We start from the raw sequence: 19,275 nt of genomic DNA, 5'->3' as shown, positions 1-19,275 counted from the left end.
GAAACATTAAGAACGGTCCTGCTTTGTCACATCTCTCCCCCCTTTGAGACTGAACTGAGCAGGGTCACTTTAGCCGGTGACCCGGGGAAGTTCGAAGCCACCAATGTTCCCATGGATGCCCCAGCATCTCTCCCGTTCCTTGGTGGGAGTTACACCAGGCCCTTCTAGTTTTACGCCCTTCCAGTTTCACGCTCTCCCTTAGGTCGGGGGCGGTCGATAGCACTCGCAGGCCGCACGTGGGAAGGTTTATGCGGCCTTTGCCCTTTGGCCACCCCCAAAACCCCAGGGGGTCAAACTAGGATTGGGTCTTCTCCCCAACAAGCTGGCCAAACACAGCCACTTGGATTTCGGACTGTTTAACTTTCTTAACAGCTTTCACTCCCTTGGAGACCTTCTCAAAGCTATCCACACTGGATCCTTCAACAGGAAAGTCAGTGGATCCATTCAGAACAGAAAATTTCTGGCTGTTAGGAATTGAAACTTTCTTGATTAAATCACTTTCACACCCTTCAGTGGCAGTAAACTGCTTGCAAAGACTCCATGAGGATTCCTTTCCCTAGGGCTTTTCTATGCAACAATTCACCCTTCACGGAAATTCTGCTCTTACCCTCTTTACCTAGGGCTTGCTCTAGAGGAACACTTTCCTGAGCAACAACAGACTCTTTCTGGGTCTCCCTTACATCCAAAATTACCTCTGGCCCATCTGGCGGATTCCTACACAATCCCCTTTCAGGCAAACTTACAGACTTCCTAGATAAAAGGTTAGAAGCCTTCTCCTTCCCTTTGCCACACACAAGTTCAGGAATCTTTTCCTTCTTGCTGCAGGTTTCCACATCCTCAGTCGGTAACACAATCAAATCACCTTTCTGCTCTCCTTGTGCCCTGGCTAGGATCTCACCCTGATCAGACAGAGTTGTGACACCCTTTCCCAACAACACTAGCTACGGGCAAAATACAAGCACCAGAATTGTCTGGGCTCTGGGATTTTGCATAGACGCTAACTGGATGTGACCTAGTTACAGGGCCATTCTCCCGAGCAGACACAAACTTAGGACCCTTCCCTTCCTGGGCTTTAGTTGAATCCAGAACCAACTCTGAGACAACTGCATGATCCTCAGTCATCACAGGCTGAAAGGCTCCTTTAAGAGCCGGACACACTTTCTCCTTTCCCAGACCCACAGCTTGGGATCTCATTCCCCTTGTCCCAGCACACAAGGCTGGTCACAGACAACTGCTTGGAGACCAGGGTAGCTCCCTCCATAGGCAAGTCAATACCCCTGACAGACACAGGCACGTTTCCTTCCCTGTCACACTTCTCCACCCAGCTAACAGGTAAGGTCCAGGGACACTCATCTTCCACCCTCCTCGCCTTCCCACCCTGCTGACTGGACACAGCCATCAGCTCACAAGGCTGCCTAGACTCATCCAAACTTTCCTTACCAAGCACCTTGCCACTCCCCACAGATCCCCTGCCCTGCCTGTGTCTCCCCCCACTCAGCTGGGGTCTCAGCTCCCACTATGCTCAGCACTGCCCTTGCTGTCCCAGTGGGGTAGGCAGCGAGCTCGCTGCTTTCCTCACTGCATCAGAGCCAGCGTGAGCCCCCTCTCTGGTATGCAAGGGGGCAGGGAGCATCTCTCTGTCCCACCCAGCCCCAGGGGTCTGCTTGCAGGCAGGCAGGTAGCCTGAGCCTAGCAGCTCCTCCCCGCTGCCAACCAGGTCATCTGCATTTTCACTGACCATTTCCCTCTCTGCCGATTGGTTCCCTGGATTCAAATTCAAACCCTTGGCTGTTACAGGAGCAAGGCCTGGATCCTGTCCCAAAGAGACACAGTCACCCCACAACAGGGTCTCAAAGCTGGTATCCTAGAGAACCCCAACGGCCAGCCAGTCCCATCCCTCCTGGGTCTGCACAGGGATCTGGGCCATAGGCAGGGTGAGGGGCTTTCGTCCCTGGGACCCTCACCCAGCTCACACAGCCCCTCAGCATCTGAGGCTGCACCACCCAGGGCCTGACAACAGTTCTCTCTGTCCCAGGATCTCACCACCCCAGGAATGTCTCCCCATTGACCATCCCCTTCCGCTCCCACTGGAGGGCCGAGGGGCCCGACCCCAGGAAACTCCACACAGACATATAGGTTGGGACCAGGAGTGGGAGCCTGTTCACCTCCCCACCCACCTGGCTGACAGAGTCTATGGCCTTGGGACCCAGCAAGGGAGCTAGACACCGGGGCTTTTCCGCAGGGTCCCCCTGGTTCAAATCTCCAGCCTGCTCAAAGGCAGTGAGGTGGCATCCACATCCCCCCCTCCTCAACCAGGGGCAGCAATTTACTTTCGAGGTTCCCTGCGGAACTGGCCCCCCGGGGTCTATCCCCACTCACCCCTGAGGGGTCCCCTAGGCCTCTCCGCTCCCCCACCGCCAGTTCATGCTGCTGCTGCTTCTGCAGCTTTTTCTCGGGCTCTCGCTGTCTCCCACGGTCCTCTCGCTCTCTCGGACTCAGCTCCAATCCCGTCCGTCTCCGATCCCCCGATGGGGAACCCGATCGTGAAGACCCTCGTCTGGTCGGGGACAGGAGTCTTGGCTACTACTCCAGCTGCTCCCTGATCCTGCTATAGCCCCATTTGGGGTCAGGAATCTGCTTCTTAGAGCGGTCATCCTCCTCCAGCTGCACGATGAACTGTGCCTTGGTGAACTTTCCAATGCGTAGCCCTCTCTTTCTGCACAGGGTTACAATGTCCTTCTTAAGGAGACGGTGACAGGCCACCACTCCGCTCTTCCCAAGTTGTTGTGGACTCACAGGCCTGTGCGCTCTCAGCTCCCCACGGTTTTCAAGGAGAACCCCTAGTGTGCCAGCCCTTCTCGAGGTCACCACCTCTTTGCCAGGGTCCAGCTGCAGACTCCTCTGCCCCTGGGACCGCTCGCTACAATCCCCAGGGGAACCCTGTTACTGCAAAAGTCCTTCTCTCTCCCAGGGCCAAGCACAGGCTCCTCCGCCCCTGAGACTGCTCCCCGCAGTCCCCACGGGGACCCCATTACTGCACAGTCCTACTTGCCGGTCACACACTCCCAGGGGTTAACCGCCCCCCCGAAAGCGCTCCTCTCTGAGCCTTCAGCACGCCTGGTCCTTGTCAATCCCCCTTCGTTTTACTGCTCCCCAGTCACTTACTGCCGGAAGAGCCATCCGCGGGGTGCAGTACATCCCACCGCTGACACCAGTTGTCATGGAGTCCCTGGGCGATGCTCTGGAACTGCTCCCTACGAAGCCAGGCAGGACTCTGGGGAAGTCTCCTTTCTGTGAGCAGCCTGTCTTCAGGACACAAAGCTCACACAGCTTCCACCTTCCTGGCTCTGACCTCAGAGCATTCAGCATCCTCTGCCCCTGCGTGCGCTTCCCACAGCGAGTCCGCTGAGGCGGGGTCCTATGAAAGCCAGAGGGTCCTGCCCCCCAACTTCGCAGTCAGACGGGACTCTCAGCCAGCCAGTAAACCAGAAGTTTTTTTAGACGACAGGAACATGGTCTAACAGAGCTTGTAGGTGCAGAGAACAGGACCCCTCAGCTGGGTCCATTTTGGGGGGGCAGTGAGCCAGACAACCACGTCTGCCCTTCATTCCTCATCCCCAGCCAGCCCCAAACTGCCTTTCCCTCCAGCCCCCCCCCCGCCCCGTGCTTTGTTCCTTTCCCGGGCCAGGAGGTCACCGGATTCCTTTGTTCTCCCACCCTTTAGCTCTCACCTTGCAGGGGGAAGGGCCCAGGCCATCAGTGGCCAGGAAATAGGGTGTCGGCCATTCTCTAAAAAATAAAAGGAGTACTAGGAGCACCTTAGAGACTAACCAATTTATCTGAGCATCAGCTTTCATGAGCTACAGCTCACTTCCAGACCCCTGCACACACCTGCACTCTAGGGCTCTGCAATGATCATACACTCTTAACCCACCCCCTAGATACTTAAGAACTGCCTGGGGAAACCGACAGGTTTCAGAGTAACAGCCGTGTTAGTCTGTATTCGCAAAAAGAAAAGGAGTACTTGTGGCACCTTAGAGACTTACCTATTTATTTGAGCATGAGTTTTACTGAGCTACAGCTCACTTCATCGGATGCATGCTGTGGAAACTGCAGAAGACATTATATACACAGAGACCATGAACCAATACCTCCTCCCACCCCACTCTCCTGCTGGTAATAGCTTATCTAAAGTGATCACTCTCCTTACAATGTGTATGATAATCAAGGTGGGCCATTTCCAGCACAAATCCAGGTTTTCTCACCCCCCCCCCCCTTTTCCAAAAACCACACACACAAACTCACTCTCCTGCTGGTAATAGCTTATCCAAAGTGATCACTCTCCCTACAATGTGCATTATAATCAAGGTGGGCCATTTCCAGCACAAATCCAGGTTTTCTCACCCTCCCACACAGACTCACTCTCCTGCTGGCAATAGCTCATCCAAACTGACCACTCTCCTTACAATGTGTATGATAATCAAGGTGGGCCATTTCCAGCATAAATCCAAGTTTAACCAGAACGTCGGGGGGGGGGGGGTAGGAAAAAACAAGGGGAAATAGGCTACCTTGCATAATGACTTAGCCACTCCCAGTCTCTATTTAAGCCTAAATTAATAGTATCCAATTTGCAAATGAATTCCAATTCAGCAGTTTCTCGCTGGAGTCTGGATTTGAAGTTGTTTTGTTGTAAGATAGCGACCTTCATGTCTGTAATTGCGTGACCAGAGAGATTGAAGTGTTCTCCGACTGGTTTTTGAATGTTATAATTCTTGACATCTGATTTGTGTCCATTTATTCTTTTACGTAGACACTGTCCAGTTTGACCAATGTACATGGCAGAGGGGCATTGCTGGCACATGATGGCATATATCACATTGGTGGATGTGCAGGTGAACGAGCCTCTGATAGTGTGGCTGATGTTATTAGGCCCCTGTGATGGTGTCCCCTGAATAAATATCTGGACACAGTTGGCAACGGGCTTTGTTGCAAGGATAGGTTCCTGGATTAGTGGTTCTGTTGTGTGGTGTGTGGTTGTTGGTGAGTATATACCACACAACAGAACCACTAACCATTGTAGGGAGAGTGGTCACTTTGGATGAGCTATTACCAGCAGGAGAGTGAGTTTGTGTGTGTATGGGGGTGGGGGGGGTGAGAAAACCTGGGTTTGTGCTGGAAATGGCCCAACTTGATTATCATACACATTGTAAGGAGAGTGATCACTTTAGATAAGCTATTACCAGCAGGAGAGTGGGGTGGGAGGAGGTATTGTTTCATGGTCTCTGTGTATATAATGTCTTTTGCAGTTTCCACAGCATGCATCCGATGAAGTGAAAGCTTATGCTCAAATAAATTGGTTAGTCTCTAAGGTGCCACAAGTACTCCTTTTCTTTTTAGGGGAAACTGAGGCACCCCCACAATATTCAGAGGAAATATTAAGAACAGTCCCGCTTTGTCAAAGCCCCGCCCGGCCCTGACGGGCACACGCAGGTCCCATCCAGAGGTGATGCTACTGTGGGCCCCATGTTGCTCAAACGAGGGAGACCGGCTGCGCCCTCGCCAGCTGGTCTTGTTAGCTCTGATGTGCCCATCCCCATGGCGTCGTGGCAGCGAGCACAGCAGGGCATTTTCCCTTCTGGGCGCATGCGGCTTTGTAGGGAGTCTGTCCCTGCAAGATGCTCCTAGCCCCCCCGCACGTTCCCTGGAGATCCCTCAGAGCTCAGTGGCCCCCCCATCGCTGCTGGGCTGGGGTGGGACAGGGCTGGCAGCTTTCTCTGATGGCAAATGCACAGCTGGCTTCTCCCCATTCGGGGCCCCCCAGGGCAGCTTTCTCTGATGGCAAATGCACAGCTGGCTTCTCTGCATTCGGGGCCCTGTGGGAGCCTCTGGCAGGCTGGGATTTGCCTGCAAGAGCAGAGGGCACAGAGGGTGCTGCCAACCAGGGCCACTCTCTGCCTCCCAGGGCACCCAGCACAGAGCGCCAGACCTGCCAGGAGCTCCGGGCACAGGGTGGGGACGCAGGCCCAGCTTGTGGGCAGCCGTTCGGGGCAGGGGGCTGCAGCACAGCTCATGGCGGGAGGGGAGGTGCCCCCGGAAACTGGGCAAGGGGTGGGGAGCTCCCGGGCCCGAGTCCTGCTCCATTCTGGGGGGTCCTGGTGCTAACCCCCCCCAGAGCCTTGGGGCCTGGTTCTGTGAACGAACGAGCCCAAGAACCGTTCGATCTGGCCATAGACCAGCTGCTGCTTCTCCAAATCTTGGGCCTGGCCCAGCCTCAGTGCAGCCGATGCCCCCGTCCCGGGGAGCGGAGTGGGGAGCCGGCCCAGGGCCAGAGCAGATAAACCCAGCAAGGTCAGTGCCTCTTCTTCCTTTGCCCTCCTGGTCGCTGCAAGAGGAGACCACCCGCCACCAGGACGTCCCGCTCCGGCCCCCGTCCAGGCTGCGATGGCTCCGGAATAGGAGACGCTCCCACGTTTCCCTGCAGCCTGCGCCCCACGTCTGGCACCCAGGGGGCATGAGCCACGCAGGGTCACCCCGAGCCCCTCGTCCACTTGCACCAGGACGGAGCCCCCGGCCTCTGGCTCCGCACGCTCTCCTGCCCCCCGTGCCCCAGGGCTGGGTCAGAGGTACCGTAACGCCCGGCTACTTAGGGCCCAAGACTGGGGGCCTGCCTATCGCCTGGGACTCTAGTGCCACCTAGCAGTAGTGAGGGGTGTCGCACGTGCTGGGACCCACTGTGTGGTTTTGCCCCCACAGGGTCCAAGCTGCAGCAGCTTGTGAGTCTAACTCTGCCGATCCCCGGTGCGATCCCCGGCGTAGCCTCCTAGAGCCCAGCCCTAGGGAAACCTCTGCCTGCCGTGCCCCCTGGTGCAAACCATGCTGCCCCCTCTCTCTAGCTGGCCCCCAGCACGTCTAGCGCCCACAGGAGCTGCTGTACCCTCGGAGGGACCCCATGGGTGTGGGTCTTGCCCAGCATTACAGGCAGGGCAGTGGCCTGGGGCCTTAGCCATCACCTGGGGAGCCTCCCCAGCCCTGGGCAAAGCTCTCTGCTCTGGGCCTCATGTCCCGTGCGGGTCTCTGCCCCCCTCCTCTGGGGCTTTACCGGCTGCCCCTCCCCCGCCCCATTCTGCTCCCTTGGGGTCCCTCCTATTGCACCCCCTGCTGGAGGCCACGTCCCGGCAGCCCACGGAGTGTTGGCTCAGTGTCCCCCTCTAGTGGCTGCGCCGTGCGTGGCTTTGGGTCTGTGCAGCCGTCGTGCTAACGAGCTAGGTCTGAAGGATCCCAACGACTTGCCCTGGGGGAGGGAGAGGTATCACGTGACACCCCATTTTACTGACCTGCCTCCCCATTGCTGGATTTGGCAAGGAGCCACACCCCGCGCCTGGCAGGGCACCTCCGGCCGCCGGCGCCGGGTCTCTGGGGCAGCTGGTCCCGGACTGGGAGCCACTGGGGAACCTGAGCCTGCTGGATCAAGCCCATCGGAGAACCCCGCTTTGCCTCCTCTGTGTCCCCAGCTTGCCAGGCTCCGGCCCCGGCAGCTCCCACGCTGGGCACCCCATGGGGTGGGTGCCCAGAGCCCCGGCTGCACCCTGATAGCCCACCAGTGTTGCAACGCAGCCACTCCCTCCCCCCCCCCCCCGAAGGCGGCAGGGCCGAGAAGATCGCTGCTAAAAGGATGCTAATTGGAGCCCCTCCCCCATTAGGCAGACCCCCACCTGAGGAAGGGAGTGGAGTCTGGAGGGGAGGGGTCCGGGAGTCAGGACTTCTGGGTTCTATTCCCAGGCCTGCCGTTTGCTCCCTCTGGCTTGATACCCCCATGACATGATCTCCCAGCCCATGAGGATTTTTACCAGCAAGCCAGTGGGAAGCACCCAGCTGGCCCCAATGCTCAGGGGCGCCAGCCAAACTCCCCTTGTGATGGGTTAGACCAGCTCCGCACTGGAGAGGAAGGGGTTAAAGAGCAACTCTGGGCCCACTTAGCCCCAACCCGCTACACCTGTGCTGAGAGCAGCAAGCCCAGCGGACAGCAGCTGTGTGGGACGGAGAGCAGACGGGGGAGGCGGGGGCGCCCGTGTGGGGCAAAGAGCCCAGCTTGGACCAAGGTGTGACAAAGTGGGACTGTTCTTAATGTTTCCTCTGAATAGTGTGGGGGTGCCTCAGTTTCCCCTAGGCAGTTCTCAAGTGTCTAGGGGGTGGGATAAGGGGGTATGATCGTTGCAGAGCCCGAGAGGGCAGGTGTGTGCAGGGGTCTGGACACAGAGAATGGCCGACACCCTGTTTCCTGGCAACTGATGGCCTGGGCCCTTCTCCCCTGCAAGGTGAGAGCTGAAGGGTTGGAGAACAAAGGAATCCAGTGACCTCCTGGCCTGGGAAAAGGACAAAGCCCAGAGGAGGGGGGACTGGAGGGAGAGGAAGTTTGGGGCTGGCTGGGACATGGAGTGAAGGGCAGACGTGGTTGTCTGGCTCACTGCCCCCAGAATGGACCCAGCTGAGGGGTCCTGTTCTCTGCACCTGCAAGCTCTGTTTCAGACCATGTTCCTGTCGTCTAATAAACCTTCTGTTTTCCTGGCTGGCTGAGAGTCCCGTCTGACTGCGGAGTTGGGGGGAAGGACCCTCTGGCCCCCCCTCCGATCCCACCTGAGCGGACTCGCTATGGGAAGCGCAGGGAGGGGCAGAGGATGCTGAATGCTCCAAGGTCAGACCCAGGAAGGTGGAGCCGGGGGAGCTGTGTGTCCTGAAGACAGGCTGCTCACAGGAAGGCGACTGCCCCCGAGTCCTGACTGGCTTCATGGGGAGCAGTCCCAGAGCATCACCCGGGGACTCCGTGACACAAGGACCGTAGGAGAACTGGGGCCTGCTGGACAGCTTGAGTGGAGGAGAGGCGTGGCCTGGCCGTGGAGCCCTGGAGCCAGCTGGGAGGCAGAGGACAAGCTGGGAGGGGGCTGGAGACCAAGCCCAGCCGGACCGAGGAGTCTTTTGCTTGGTGTGTTGATTAGCTCTTACCCCAGAAGGCTCGGCCAGAGGGCCCGATCACCTCTATGCTGGAGCAGGCCAAAGATGGTGGTGGGGAAACTGAGGCAGAGCGGCCGCATTGTCGCATCCAGGCACAAGGGGGCCTGCGGGGACAGTCTCTGTGCCACCCTTCTAACGCAAAGCTGGTTCTTGGCGTCCAAGGCTTTGAACTCCAGGGCAGCCCATGACATCGCCCCAGACGGCACGTCCTCCCTGTCCCCACCTGGCCATCCCACCCCCAGGGGTGGGCAGGAGCAGAGGAGGGGAGATTTTGGCTGAGAACTCTGCCCCTCCCCGCTTCCTCGGAAAATCCCCCCAGGGCCAGGAATGTCCCTGCGGAGCCGAGGGGGCCTCGTCTGAAAGGCCCAACTCTCGGAGGGCTGGGAGCTGGGCTCCGGTGATTATCCTCACCGGGTGTAACGGCTCCAGCTCCCGGTCACGCTGCCTCTTGGGCCAGGGCCGCCCCCACCGCCCATGGTGAGAAATCGCCCTGAGACAGCAGCCAAGAGCCGAGCCCTTTTCCTGGTAGAAACCGGCCCCTGGGAGGAATTCCCACCCTACGCCCTGACCTCAGAGCTGCCTGGAGACCCCGCTCCAGCCGCTGGCAACGGGCGCCCTTGGACCTTCGCAGTGCGGCTGTTGACCTTGGCATGGTCTCCTTCGGGAGCGATGGGCAGCGTCAAGATCCCGGCCGAGGGGAGAGGCCAGTGGCAGCCCCAAGCGCAGAGTCCAGGGGGACCTTTGGCCCCAGCCTGGTTTATTCTCCACCCCACCCCGGAGCCATATCGGCCCTGCAGCCTCCTCTGGGTCTTGCTCTGGGTCGGAGGCTGGATCAGCCGAGGCGCTGGAGTGAAGGGACCTCACTGACAGCAGGGTCTCCTGTCGCAGTTTGGCTCGTTGACTCAGGGCTGGGCCAGTAGAAGCCGGGCTGAGCCAGGAGTCTCCCCGCAGGGAGGGGGTGCAGGCTGGGGCAGGGGGTTGGGGTGCAGGCTCCGGGACGGAGTTAGGGTGCGGGAGGGGGTTCTGACCTGGGGCAGGCAGCTGGGGTGTGGGAGGAGGCTCAGGGCGCAGGCTCCAGCCGGGCGGCGGCACAGTGGGGCTAAGGCAGGCTCCCTGCCTGCCCTGCCCCCACGCGGCTCCCGGAAGTGGCGCCATGTCCGCCTCCTCGGCGCAGGGGCCAGGGGGCTCTGCACGCTGCCCGCCCCCGCAGGCGCCGCCCCCGCAGCTCCCATTGGCCACGGTTCCCGGCCAGTGGGAGCTGCGGAGCCAGCACTGGGGGGGGGGGGGGGGCAGCGCACGGAGCTTCCCTGATCACCCCTGTGCCGAGGGGCCGCAGGGACATGCCGGCCGCTTCCGGGAGCTGCATGGAGCCAGGGCAGGGAGCCTGGCTCAGCCGTGCTGTGCTGCCGACCGGACTTTTAACAGCGCTCTAGGAACATTGCGCACAGGAAATTGCTGCTGAGAACCCAATGAAAACGGGCTTAAAATAGAGCACTTCCCGCCACATAGAGTCAGCATGGAGCGCGCTGCCCCTAGGGGGCGCTCCGCACGTGCCGAATGGCAGAGAAGAGGGAATAACCTTTGGCTATTAGAGACCCTGGGGTCCTGTTGGCAGAGAGGAGCTCTGGCTGCCGCACCTTACCCGCCGCTGCTGGAGATGGGGATTTCCTTCACTTCTTATCCAAAGCCGTTGTAGGGTGGTGGGGTCTGGCTTTTAAACGGCTGCTGTACCCCACCCCAGAGGCAGCTGCATGTCAGTGATGAATGGAACGATCTATAAACAGCTGCTGTGTCTCACCCCAGAGGTGGCCGCATCTCAGCGCTGGGCGAGGGATCCCTGTGCAAACAGCTGCCAGGCCCAGCCCCAGAGGTGGCTGCCTTTTGGAGCCCGGTTTGTGAAACACCTCAGGATCGCTCTCCAGAAGCAGAGATGGCTGCTGCGGCTGTTATTGATTCTGCCCGTGCAGAACAGCCCTGTGCCCTGCTGGCTTTCAGCTTCCTTTCTAGCCCCTCGTTCACACGTAAAGCCAAACGCAGCCCCTTTGGTTCTGAATCACTCTGCACGGGAAGCGCGTGAGGGCTATAAATACTCCAGCCATATGCCTCGCCTGCTGGTAGAGTGCCCCCTCCCAGCATCCATGCTACACTACGCAGCCCTTCCGGCTCAGGTCTGCGGCTTGTGCTGCGTCCGCACTGCAGAGCGAGAGGGCTTGGACCCACCCCCCAGCAGGGTCCTACGACCTGGATCCTGAGTGCACAGACTGATTTGTGTGCGGACGAAGGGGGGCTTGGCACACCTGCATCAAATCCCAGCCTTTGTGTGCGATGTAGACGCCGCCAGGGGGGCTACAAGGCACATGCTGGCTTCGAGTCGGTGAGCAGAAGACGAAAGAGCGACACGCACAGACTGAAGGCTGGAGAACGCACCCAGCACGGAGGGACTCCGGCGCATCCCGTAGAGAGAAGGCACAGCTGGGCCTCAATCGATGCCTCCATGGGGTGAATGCTCCTGCCAGGACGGGGCTCTCGGATGCCAGACAGGGCAGGATAAGCGCCCATGGCTGGAAGCTAGAACCATTACAGCCCAGGGCCCAGGAGTCCTCTGTCACTGAGCCACTGTAGGGCCTGGGGCAAGTCACTTGCCCACTCCATGCCTCAGTTTCCCCTCCCAACCTTTGTCTGCTTAGCCTGTGAGCCCTTTGGCACCCAGCACAATGGAGGTTAGAGGTGCTACTGCAATAATAATCATTCCCCAAGAGGTCAGACAAGATGATCATAATGCACCAGCCCGGCTTTTAACCTTACGGACTCCTTCTGCCACGCAGAGCCGCTGCCCAGTTGAGGCAGGATAGAGGGTCCATGTTGTCCACCCGCAGGGCTCCGGGCGACTCGGCATGGGATCCTTCCCAGCATCCCTGGCCGCAGAGAAGCTGTTTGTTGAACAAACACAGACAGGGAGGGATAAATAAAAACACAACATCCCTTCGGCTTTGCGCAAACCCGGCCTTGGGCCCCAGATGGCATCGATCCCCTGACGTACAGGACCGGCCTCGGGCCCCTGGACGCTGCCCCCCCCCGCGATGGGCAGGGCTGAGGCCTGGCTGGGCCAGGAGCTTTCCAGCCAGGCCATGGAGCGATAGGGTCACCAGGGGCCCGCTCCAGGTGCCTTTGCAAGGGGCAGGTGCCCGCTTGGCCGACGCAGCAGGGATTGAACTGGGGACTTCCAGAGCTGCAAGGCTGAGCAAATGCTGCACAGCTAGGGCTGTGATGGACTCGGGGAGCCGTGCCGCGCGCTGCGTGGGCATAAGGAACAGTCTGTTCCAGGGGCCGCTGCGGGGCCAGATCCCCCCAGTCAGGGAGGAGTTGGAGCTCTCTGGGCACAATCGGCCTCAACCCGGTGCCCCTGGGAGGTGGGTCAAGCCAGGAGACGGGCGAGTCCTCGAAGGGGACGCGGGGCCCTGGCCAGTGCAGGGCTGTACCCGGAGGAGCGGGATTGCAACTCCGAGCGAAGCCGGGGGTTGCCAGCCGGAAGCCTGGGCCAGCCAGGCCCTCTGAGATGGGAGCCGGGCTGCTGCTTTGCTCTTCTCTTGGCAGCTTCCCCCGACGCAGGCCTCTGCTTAGGGTGGGCGTGCAGAAGGCTGCTGACTTGGTCTGGACTCCCTTTAACTTCCCCCCTGCCAGAGGGCAGGTGCCCAGTGGCACAGCGTAGCCGCAGGCCTGGACCGTGGCCTCCAACACAGGAGCAGGGCTCCCATTCTCGCCTCGGTGCCGCCGGCTACAGGCCCAGTGCCGCTCCCAGGACCTTTGCATCGGGGCGTCTGCGGGGGGGGAGGGGGGCCTCAAAGCTATAGCTTCCTCCCTGCACAGGGACCGGCTTGTGCCTTGCTCATTCAGGGGCTGGTGTGGCCCCAGCACTGGCCAACTTCGCCCTAAAGTGTGGCCCCTGGTTGGGGTGCAGGTCCAGTCACGCCCCCTCCTGCCCTTGCCCCCAGCACTTCCTGCTGTGGAGGCAGGGCAGGGCCTTCTGCGTGGGGGTTTTCCTGGGGGCACGGGGGACACCTCCTCCCCTAGCACCTTTGCACCAGGTTAGCTGCTGTATGGTGTCCTCAGGGCAGGGGCCCCTTGCGCCCAGGTGTAAGTGACAGCCAAGCTGTGAGGACGGACGCCCGTAAGATTACATAATGGGTCCCGGGTGTTGGACTGGCCAGAATAACCTTTGCCTCCCTCCCCCTGCCACACACAGACACATCCCCCCCTTATCTAGTCAGCCTGCCCCTGGTCCAGTGAGATAAGCGGGGAAACATTGTGGAATCTGGCTTCGATTCGCTGCCATGGGCCGCGGGCGCAGCTGGCCGCGGCTCTTGTTAGGGAACTGAACTGCGGAACATTGGCCTGGCCTGGGGGCTGGGGGGCTGCAGAGATGGGGGTCTGTGTGAACCGATACTGGTGGCCGGGATGGGTCAGAAGCCATGAGGTCCAACATCCGAAATGAGGTTTCGGCCCGAATGGGGATGAAGAGTTGAAATGTCCATGGAGTGGAAATTCGGGGGGGGATGGAGGTTTGGAACGTTTTGTGACGGTGAACCCAGGAAAGTGGGAAGGAAACACTCCACTTCGAGAGTGCTCCGTCCACAGGGGCACGTCCCCCAGAGACGACTTTTCCCTGAGCCAGCCAGGCCTGCGACATTTCCCACCTCTTTAGACCCCGGGCAGAGACCCCAGCCCGCTTGTGAAGGGCTGGAAGCTGCCTCCGGCCGCAGCTGGGAACTCGGCTTTCTTGGGCTCGCTCAGCCGCACGTGGCCCAAAGGAGCACCCCAGCGGAGAGGCTTGGGACTGAAGGGGTCATGGGGACGGCCCTCCCCTCTCCCCGTCCAGGGGACACGTGTCTGCACACCAAGTGTTCTGGATCTTCCATTTTTTTACAAAGCTGAGCCTTGCAGCTTCACTGCCCGGGGATGGGGCCCTCGGGCTCTCGCACCTGGGGTTCCCGGCTCTCCAGGGAGCCCAGATGGGCCCAGCCCCAGGGCAGAGACTGCAGCTGGTCAGCTGGAATCCAGCCTTTGGGGGCTCTCTGGTCAGAGCAGAGCTGGGCCGAGAGTCTGCTCTGGGAGCATCACCGGCCCCGCGAGCCAAAGCTCCAGCATTCATCTCCTTCTCGGTGCTGCAGGGAGAGATCTTAACCCCTGTCCTTCCTCACCTCTCAGTCCTTGCTTTCCAGGTGCTGCTTCCGCAACTTCTCTGGCCTTTGATGTAGAGTTGCCAGGCGTCCGGTTTTCGACCATAAAGCCCGGTTGAAAAGGGACCCTGGTGGCTCTGGACAGCGCTGCGGACTGGGCCATGAGAAGTCTGGTTGGCGCGGGGCTGGCAGGCTCCCTAGCTGGCTCCATGCAGCTCCAAGAAGCAGCAACATCTCCCTCTGGCTCCTAGGCACAGGTGCGATCAGTGAGCTCTGCGTGCTGCCCCTGCCCCAGGTGCCGGCTCTGCAGCTCCCATTGGCCGGGAACTGCAGACAATGGGAGCTGTGGGGGCGGTGCCTGCAGGTGCGAGCACTGCACAGAGTCGCCTGGCCTCACCTCCACCTAGGGGCCGCAGGGACATGCCGGCCGCTTCTGGGAGCAGCGTGGAGCCAGGGTAGGCAGGGAGCCTGCCTTAGCCCCACTGTGCCACCAACCGGGAGCTGCCTGAAGTAAGCACCGCCTGGCTGGAGACCACACCCCGAACCGCCTGTCCCAGGTCGGAACCCGTTCCTGCACCCTAACTCCCTCCCAGACCCCACACCCCCACCCGAACCCCATGCCCAGGTCGGACCCCGTCCTGCACCCTAACTTCCTCCCAGATCCCATACCCCAACCCCCTGCCCCAGCTCTGTGCCCCCTCCCAGAGCCCGCACCCTCTCCCACATCCTAACCCGCTGCCCCAGCCCAGAGCCCCCTCCCGCAACCTGAACCCCTCATTTCTGGCCCCACCCAAGAGCCCTCACCCCCTTCCACATTCCAACCCCCTGCCCCAGCATAGTGAAAGTGAGTGAGGGTGGAGGAGAGCGAGCGATGGAGGGAGGGGGGTGGGGCCCCTGAGAAGGGGCGGGGCCTCATGGTAGCCGCGGGGCAAGGGTGTTTTGTGCAATTAGAAAGTTAGCAACCCTACCTTATTGTCCAGGCCACCATGCACATGGGGCCAGTTCTCCTTCAGTCAGCCCAGCCCAGCCAGCCACCTGGACTAGCAGCCCAACCCTTCCCATCCAGGCTGTGAGGAGGAATTAACCCCTTCCTTCCCTAGGGTTGACAATCCAAAGGGAATGGGGAAACTGAGTCATGCATCTCCCCCTTCCCCCCGTAATAATAATAAAGAAATGTCCATGTTCTCCATCCTGGCCTTGCAGGGCTCTCTGGATAAACAGGGATGTTAGCGGGAGCTGCCAGTCTAGCCCCTTTTGCCAGGATGAATTGCTACACTGATAACATCTTATTTACACTGGTGCAAATCTGGAGTGACTCCAGTACAGCCAGGAGTCTGGATTCTCCATTGTATCCAGGAACCTTTGTCCCGCTCCAGCACTCTAAAGGGGCCCTAACACAGGGGAAATGGCCCCTAGGAATTGCCCCTGCATGGGAGCCTCCCTGACCAGTGTGGAGCTTGCGTAAGATCCCGGCACCAACCTTGTCCCTGGTGTATGGGGTGGATCAGGGGCATGGCTGCAATGCACTGAATTATGGGTATTCTTTGTTCCGGGGGCGGGGGGGGGCAGAGCAGAAATCAGAGCCCTGAGGCTGCTGTAATTTATGCCTAGGGATGAGCAGGGTCTGGACTAGGTGAAGCTGGGAGGTGGCTTATATCCTAGCCCTGTGCCAAGCACAGGAGTAGGGTAATGGAGAAGTCGCGTTGAAACCTGCAGGGGAGAGCAGAACCCAGCCCAGTACTCCCGTGTCAGCCCCGCGGGGCCGCCCTCCAACCCTTCCTCCCTAGCTGCATCTGCTGGCCTGAGGGGGAGCCTGGGGCCTGCGGTCCAGGTGGCAGCGAGGCACTCCGCATGGAGCCCAGCCTTGGGTCACCCCAGGTTTCCCAGCAGGAGGAACGGCCCCATTTCAACACCCGATCTGCCGGTTGTCCTGCCCCCTCCCCTCCAAGCAGGGCAGGCATGGGGCAGCTCATTCCCGGGGCTGGAGGGTCTCCGGTAAGGAGCCCAAGCAGAGAGGGAAACACCCCCTACCCCGGGAGTGGTGCTGGGCCCCAGTCAGGGGAAGGCCCATCCCACTGAGAGCTGGGGGCCGAGGCGAGGAGCCCGGAGCCAAGCCACGCTGAGAGGGCCCCAAGCCGGAAGCTCTGCAGGGGACCAGTCTGGTTGTCCCCACTTGGGGACCGTGTGCGAGTGTCAGACCCAGAGCCGAGCGTCCCTGAACCAGCTGCGTGCTGTCCTCAGGACCCCTGAAACCCCGTCTCGCCAAAAAAAAAAAAAAAAAAAAAATCTGATCGACGGAGCATGTTTGCCCAGCTGCGGGAGGACTTTTGCCCCCCGGGTGGCTTGGCACCCCTTGGTGTGCTGTTTGGGTGCGTGGATGCACGCTGAGCAAGCGGCAATTGGCAATAGCTCTGACCATCCCCGCTACGCCCCCTCTCCGCCCCCAGTGGCCCAGCTGCAGAGAGCCAGGATCCACAGTCTCAAGCCCCCGAGCGCTGCCCCTCTGGACGTGTCCCCCAGGAGACTTGCCCCAGAAGCAGACAGCAAGAGCCTGCTGCAGGAGCTAGCAGGTCCCCGGCCACCTGAGGCTTTGGGAGCTCTCAGCAGCCTCTTGAGTAGCCCCTGGAATCAGGGCAGGCCCTGGCGTGTGAGGCCGAGCCTGCCTGGCCCGATGGGGAATGGCTGGCAGGTGGGGGTTGCCACAGTGGGTTAGTGGGCCCCTTGCGGCAGGCCTGCCCCAAGCTCAGCTCCCGGTGCCCGCTGGGCGCTGCGCGGTGGCTCCTGGCACCGGCTGGATTTTGGAACCGGTCGCCAGTTTGCAGGGGACCGCACTAGGCAGAAGGTCTGGCAGCCAGGCTGGTAGCTGAGGGCAGCAAAGCTGCCTTGGGCTGGCCCATGCCACCTGCCCACTGTGCACGTGCGGCCAACGGAACTGGGGGCTTCCTTCAACTCTCGCTCATGGGCATGAGCCCCAGAGAATCCCGCTGAGAATGCCCTAGGCACGTGTGACGAAGCGGGACTGTTCTTAATGTTTCCTCTGAATACTGTGGGGGTGCCTCAGTTTCCCCTATGCATTTCTTAAGTCTCTAGGTGGTGGGATAAGGGGGTGTGATTGTTGCAGATTTGTTGCAGATCTGATTTGTTTGCAGAGCAAAAAACCAGGGTACATAAATGGTGACACTCTATCTCCTGGCAACTGATGGCCTGGGCCCTTCCCCTCTGCAAGGTGAGAGCTGAAGGGTTGGAGAATAAAGGAATCCGGTGACCTCCTGGCCCAGGAAAGGGACAAAGCCCAGAGGAGGAGGGCCTGGAGAGAGTTTCAGTTTTGGGGCTGGCTGGGACATGGAGTGACGTGCAGACGTGGTTGTCTGGCTCACTGCCCCCCAAAATGGACCCGGCTGAGGGGTCCTGTTCTATGCACCTACAAGCTCTGTGTTAAACCATGTTCCTGTCGTCTAATAAACCTTCTGTTTTACTGGCTGGCTGAGAGTCACATCTGCCTGTGGAGTTGGGGGGCAGGATCCTCTGGCTTCCCCAGGACCCTGCCTGGGCGGACTCGCTATGGGAAGCGCACGGAGGGGCAGAGGATGCTGAATGCTCCGAGGTCAGACCCAGGAAGGTGGAAGCTGTGTGAGCTGTGTGTCCTGCAGACAGGCTGCTCAAAGAGAGGAGACTTCCCCAGAGTCCTGCCTGACTTCGTAGGGAGCCGTCCCAGAGCATCGCCTGGGGACGCCGTGACAGCTGGTGTCAGCGGTGGGATGTACTGCACCCCGCGGATGGCGCTTCCTGCAGTAAGTGACTGGAGATCAGTAAAACGAAGGGGGATTGACGAGGACCAGGCGTGCTGAAGGCTCAGAGAGGACCGGTTTTGGGGGGCGGTTAACCCCTGGGAGTGTGTGACCAGCGAGAAGGACTGTGCAGTAATGGGGTGACCTTGAGAAGGGCTGGCACACTAGGGGTTCTCCCTGGAAACCGTGGGGAGCTGAGAGCACACAGGCCTGTGAGTCCACAACAACTTGGGAAGAGCGGAGTGGTGGCCTGTCACTGTCTCCTTAAGAAGGACATTGTAACCCTGTGCAGAAAGAGAGGGTTGAGCATTGGAAAGTTCATTAAAGCACAGTTCATTGTGCAGCTAGAGTGACCGCCCTAAGGAGCAGATTCCTGACCCCAAATGGGGCTATAGCAGGATCTGGGAGCAGCTGGAGTGGGAGCCAGGCACCCCCAAGACTCCTGTCCCCGACCAGACGGGGGTCTTCACAATCGGGCTCCCCATCAGGGGATCCGAGACGGACGGGATTGGAGCTGAGTCCCAGAGAGCGAGAGAACCGTGAGAGCCAGCGAGAGCCCGAGAAAGAGCTGCAGAAGCAGCAGCAGCATGAGTTGGCGGTGGGGGAGCGGAGAGGCCTAGGGGACCCCTCAGGGGTGAGTGGGGATAGACCCCGGGGGGCCAGTTCCGCAGGGAACCTCGAGACTAAATTGCTGCCCCTGGTTGAGGAGGGGGGGATGTGGATGCCACCTCACTGCCTTTGAGCAGGCTGGCGATTTGAACCAGGGGGACCCTGCGGAAAAGCCCCGGTGTCTAGCTCCCTTGCTGGGTCCCAAGGCCGTAGACTCCATCAGCCAGATGGGTGGGGAGGTGGACAGGCTCCCACTCCTGACCCCAACCTATATGTCTGTGTGGAAGGTGACGGTCAATGGGGAGACATTCCTGGGGTGGCGAGATCCTGGGACAGAGAGAACTGTTGTCAGGCCCTGGGTGGTGCAGCCTCAGATGCTGAGGGGCTGTGTGAGCTGGGTGAGGGTCCCAGGGATGAAGCCCCTCGCCCTGCCTATGGCCCAGATCCCTGTGCAGACCCAGGAGGGGTGGGGCTGGCTGGTCGTTGGGGTTCTCCAGGATACCAGCTGTGAGACCCTGTTGTGGGGTGACTGTGTCTCTTTGGGACAGGATCCAGGCCCTGCTCCTGTAACGGCCGAGGGTTTGAATTTGAATCCAGGGAACCAATCGGTGGAGAGGGAAATGGTCAGTGAAAATGCAGATGACCTGGCTGGCAGGGCGGGGAGCTGCTAGGCTCAGGCTACCTGCCTGCCT

At 60.1% G+C, this 19,275-nt stretch overlaps 1 protein-coding gene across 1 annotated transcript in view; it reads left to right on the top strand.

Annotated features, from left to right (window-relative positions):
* The first annotated feature begins 5,816 nt into the window (after positions 1–5,816).
* R3HDM2 (R3H domain containing 2) overlaps positions 5,817–19,275 on the top strand; it is a 127,736-nt gene continuing 114,277 nt past the window's right edge. The window contains exon 1 of the mRNA XM_073319348.1: positions 5,817–5,822. The gene's annotated coding sequence lies outside the window, so the exon portion shown is untranslated. The remainder of the gene's footprint in view (positions 5,823–19,275) is intronic.

Source organism: Lepidochelys kempii, chromosome 20, assembly GCF_965140265.1.
Source record: "Lepidochelys kempii isolate rLepKem1 chromosome 20, rLepKem1.hap2, whole genome shotgun sequence".
In the NCBI taxonomy this organism is placed as follows: domain Eukaryota; kingdom Metazoa; phylum Chordata; order Testudines; family Cheloniidae; genus Lepidochelys; species Lepidochelys kempii.
This window is presented reverse-complemented; position numbering and strand designations above follow the sequence as displayed.